Source organism: Triticum dicoccoides, chromosome 5B (genome assembly GCF_002162155.2).
Source record: "Triticum dicoccoides isolate Atlit2015 ecotype Zavitan chromosome 5B, WEW_v2.0, whole genome shotgun sequence".
NCBI classification, from domain to species: domain Eukaryota; kingdom Viridiplantae; phylum Streptophyta; class Magnoliopsida; order Poales; family Poaceae; genus Triticum; species Triticum dicoccoides.
The window spans coordinates 670,094,002-670,099,598 of record NC_041389.1 but is presented as its reverse complement, the minus strand read 5'-3'; positions in this window follow the sequence as shown (position 1 = coordinate 670,099,598).

Sequence of the window (5,597 nt, the reverse complement as noted above, 5' to 3'; positions counted from 1 at the left end):
ACTCATTGCTAGATGTCGGTGCTCATACTCTTTCACTGTAATATCCATGCTAGTTTATTTTCTTTTTCCTGCTTTCTTCTTGTGTGTTTGTTAAACCTTAAGAAAAAACCAAAAAAATTAGTAGTAGTTTATTTCTTTGCTGTAGTAATTAAAAAGAAAACCCAAAAATATTTCCCGTTCTTCTTTTGCTTGTTGGGAGCTTTCTTGTGTAAATAGTTTTTATTTCTTTTCCTTTCTTTGGGGGTCGAGAAGACCATATTTGAAAATGCTTAGTGGCTCATATATGCATGATTGATTATTTAACTTAGAGCCCATATTACTTGTCTTCTCTCTTGAGTTGAGTGCTTGCAGATTCCAGCTTAGTCCAATGCATGTGCACTCTTATTATTATACACATCATTCGGTCGTGCAAGTGAAAGGCAATAATGATGATATATGATGGACTTATTGGGATGAGAAAAGCTGGTATGAACTCAACCTCTCTTGTTTTTGTAAATATGATGATTCATCATTTCTGATTCAGCTATTATGAAGTAAACATATTTGCAATGACATTTAGAGATTATAGTTGCTTGTGCCATGCTTGATTAACTATGAGTTATAATGGTTTACCTTGCGTGCCAACATGCTATTAGAATGATTATGATGTGGTATGATGGGATGGTATCCTCCTTTAAATGAACTGAGTGACTCGACTTGGCACATGTTCACGCATGTAGTTGAATCAAATCAACATAGCCTTCATGATATTTATGTTCATGGTGGATTATATCCTACTCATGCTTGTATTCGGTGTAAATTAATTTTAATGCATGTTAACGGCTGTTGTCGCTCTCTTAGTTGGTCGATTCCCAGTCTTTTGCTAGCCTTCACCTGTACTAAGCGGGAATACTACTTGTGCATCCAAACTCCTTAAACCCCAAAGTTGTTCCATGTGAGTCCACTATACCTTCCTATATGCGGTATCTACCTATCGTTCCAACTAAATTTGTATGTGCCAAACTCCAAACCTTCAAATGAAATTCTATTTTGTATGCTCGAGCAGCTCATATTTCAACTAGGGATTCCCTTATCTTCCATGTTAGGCGGTTATTCTCAAGAGGAGTGGACTCCGCTCCTCATTCACGAGAAAAATGGCTGGTCTTCGGGATGCCCAGTCCCATGCTTTATGCAAACTAAATCAAAATAACTGCAAACAAAACTCCCCTAGGACCCGTTGAATGTTGGAGGCACTCGTTGTTTCGAGCAAGCCATGGATTGATGCTTGTGGTGGAGGGGGAGTATAAACTTTACCATTCTGTTTGGGAACCGCCTATAATTTGTGTAGCATGGAAGATATCGTCATCTCATAGTTGTTGCGTTGACAGCAAAAGTATGCCGCTCAAAATGTTATTCAATCTCTATTTTAAAACCGATCTCTGGCACCTCTACAAATCCCTGCTTCCCTCTGCGAAGGGCCTACCTATTTACTTTTATGTTGAGTCATCACCCTTCTTATTAAAAAGCACCTGCTGGAGAGCACACTGTCGTTTGCATTCATTATTATTGGTTTATATTGGGTATGACTTGACTGGATCTCTTTTACCATGAATTACAATGTTTAGTCAGTCCTTGATCTTTAAAGGTGCTCTGCATTTATGTTTTGCGGTCTTAGAAAGGGCTAGCGAGATACCATTTCGTTATATCATGTTATGATTATTTTGAGAAAGTGTTGTCATCCGAGTTTTATTATTATGGCTCGCTAGCTGATTATGCTATTGATATGAGTAATTGTGAGACCTACGTGTTATTGTGAGTATGGTTAGTTCATAATAATTGCTGAAACTTGAATGCTGGCTTTTCATGTTTACAACAACAAGAGCAAACAGAGTTTGTAAAAGTTTTTCTTTTTCTCTTTCAGTTTGTCAACTGAATTGCTTGAGGACAAGCAAGGGTTTAAGCTTGGGGGAGTTGATACGTCTCCGTCGTATCTACTTTTCCAAACACTTTTGCCCTTGTTTTGGACTCTAACTTGTATGATTTGAATGGAACTAACCCGGACTGACGCTGTTTTCAGTAGAATTGCCATGGTGTTGTTTTATGTGCAGAAAATAAAAGTTCTCGGAATGACCTGAAACTCCACGGAACACCTTAGAAAAAACAATAAAAAATCCTCGCCAAAGATGAAGACCAGGGGGCCCACACCCTGTCCACGAGGGTGGGGGCGCCCCCCTGGGCGCGCCCCCTACCTCGTGGGCCCCCTGGTGGCCCTCCGCCGCCAACTCCAACTCCATATATTGGCTTTCGGGGAGAAAAAAATCAAAGAGAAGAAATCATCGCGTTTTACGATACGGAGCCGCCGCCAAGACCTAATCTCTCTCGGGAGGGCTGATCTGGAGTCCGTTCGGGGCTCCGGAGAGGGGGATTTGTCGCCGTCGTCATCATCAACCATCCTCCATCACCAATTTCATGATGCTCACCGCCGTGCGTGAGTAACTCCATCGTAGGCTTGCTGGACGGTGGTGGGTTGGATGAGATTTATCATGTAATCAAGTTAGTTTTGTTAGGGTTTGATCCCTAGTATCCATTATGTTCTGAGATTGATGTTGCTATGACTTTGCTATGCTTAATGCTTGTCACTAGGGCCCGAGTGCCATGATTTCAGATCTGAACCTATTATGTTTTCATGAATATATGTGTGTTCTTGATCCTATCTTGCAAGTCTATAGTCACCTACTATGTGTTATGATCCGGCAACCCCGTAGTGACAATAATCGGGACCACTCCCGGTGATGATCATAGTTTGAGGAGTTCATGTATTCACTATGTGCTAATGCTTTGTTCCGGTTCTCTATTAAAAGGAGGCCTTAATATATCTTAGTTTCCAATAGGACCCCGCTGCCACGGGAGGGTAGGACAAAAGATGCCATGCAAGTTCTTTTCCATAAGCACGTATGAGTATATACGGAATACATGCCTACATTACATTGATGAACTAGAGCTAGTTCTGTGTCACCCTATGTTATGACTGTTACATGACGAACCGCATCCGGCATAATTATCCATCGCTAATCCGGTGCCTACGAGTTTTCCATATACTGGTTCTCTCTTATTTACTTTTCCGTTGCTACTATTACAATCACTACAAAATACCAAAAACATTACTTTTGCTGTCTTTACTTTTGTTACCGTTACCACCACTATCATATTACTTTGCTACTAAACACTTTGCTGCAGATACTAAGTTTCCAGGTGTGGTTGAATTGACAACTCAGCTGCTAATACTTGAGAATATTCTTTGGCTCCCCTTGTGTCGAATCAATAAATTTGGGTTGAATACTCTACCCTCGAAAACTGTTGCGATCCCCTATACTTGTGGGTTATCAGGCATGGACAAGAGCATCCGAGAGGTCCTTACAGGCTGACGAGAGGTCGAGCTTTTTTGCCTTGGAGCGCATCAACTTGGCAATCATGGATGAATAGTTGGCCGGCTCGATTTCGGCAAGGCGCGCACTGTACCTAGCCTTGACACCAGAATCAGCGGCCATCTTGGCCCGCCTGCTGATGCGTCTGGCCAGGCACTCATGCGTGGGCTCAGGTGGCAGATCAGGAGCCTGGTCCTTGGGCATCGCGGGTAGGGGGATCTCCGGTGGGGCAGGAGGAGAGTGGGAAGGAAGCTGAGGGGGCGGCTGTGGAACATGAGAGAGTGGGGCTGGAAGTGCGAGCATGGGGCGGTTCTCCTATGTTCAGGCGAGTTGACGAGCGGGTGGTGAGGTGCAGGAGGGGGGAGACCATGGAGCAGGTACGAGCATGGCCATGAGCATGTCATCTGCCATGACAGCAAGGATGGGATGCCATGGAGTGGAGCGGCATAGGTAGGGGAAGGAGGAGGACCCAAGGGAGATTCGAGCATGCATGCGAAAGGGGACATGGCAATAGCGATGATACGCACTGCACGTGTGGTAATTGGGGACAGACGTGGGTTGGAAAGCTGTGAGGACTGGGATGAGGTTTCGCCATCGTCCGAGGAGAATTGCGAGGGGTCGTCAGGACCAATGCCATGGCGAAAAAGAGCACGTCTCTCGAGTTTGACAACGACAATGTCATTGTCAGGGAGGCGCACCATCAGGCAGGGGAGAAGGACAAAGTCGCGGGCGACCATGACAAGGGCATGAATGCTGGAGTGATCACCCTGGAAGCAGTGCTGGTCTACGGAGACGAAATCACCCAGGTGGGAGAAGAAGTAGTCCACCCCCGCAGGGTGCCATAGCTCATCGGGGAAGTCGAAGGCCTCGATCTCGGCCATGCCAATGAATAGGGCCATGGATCTGTTGCCAGCATGCTCTGGACGCTCGAAGAAGAGGGTATTGCCCTCGTGGTGAATGGGGCCGTGGCCGGTGACCGCGAGGCGCTCTTGTCCATTTGCAAAGGAGAGACAAGCAGCACCACGGGCCGAGGAAGTGATGCCAAACATGGGATTGTTACGGTGAAGAGCGATGGCTTATCGAATGAAGCGGAAGGGGTTGTGCATGGGTGTGTCGAGGTGGACAAAGGAGAGGTTGTCGACCTGGCAAACGAGGCAGCTTGGCGGGACGAGAAGAGGGATGTGGGGTGCTGGAGGAGAGCAACTTGTGGCAGATGGAGTGGTGGTGGGTGGGGTTGGGGGGTGGGAGGGACGAAGGAAGGCACCGGAGGGGAGGACGACGAGGTGCGGGGTCCGAAGATGAGGGGGAGGCGGAAGGGAGGGAGATCATTGGCGAGGACACAATGAGAGCCGAACCAGATGGGAGCGTCGCCCGAGCGCGTAGATTCCGCTGACGAGCCGGAGGCGGTGTGGGTGCCCGTCGTGTGCGCCATGGTGCTGCAAGATGGGCGCACGAAAGCTGGATTAATACACGGAGAGGGGAGCATACTGGGAAAGAATGGAAGGAATAGAACGACTTTGCACCTGAAACTCCGGTGGCCGGAGCACCAGCAGCGTGAGCAGCGAACGGGGTCGCGGCAATCGGAGATGGTGTGGTCACTGGCGAGGCAGCGAAAGCATCTAGGTTTTTGTTTGTGGCTGTATCGGTGGTGGATGTGGTTGTGGCTGGCCATCGGGGAGGGGCAAATTTATAGGCCGGAGAAGAGGAGGGATGAGGGGAGTCAAGTGCAGCAGCCCGAGGCGGAGAGCAGAGCAAAACCTCCTGCTAGGAGCGCGGGCTCTGCAGCGGCATAGAGACCAAAGAGCCAGCAGGTTTTGCAGTGGTAGCGGAGGCGTGGCTACGGTCTATGGCGATCTCTGGATGGAGCTGAGGGGAGGGGCTTGTGTAGGCTGACGAGGGTAGGGGAGACAGGTGGTAGATTAGACGTGATGATGCGCGCATGTGTGGGCATGCATGCGTTAGATTTTGCGCGCGGAGTGGGCGAGTGAATGGTAGGTTGTGGGTCCCGGGAAACAGCGACAGGTAGGTAAGATTTTGGGGCGGCATCAACGAGCAACCCCCCAGGCCGACCAGAGGGCGGCCACGGCGACGCAAGCGGGGCCGGGCTGTCATGGGCTGTTGCTGGAGAGCGTGGGGGCGAGCGGTCTAGTGTCACAAGGCTTAAAGAAATATGTAGGCCGAGGGCGACGGAGG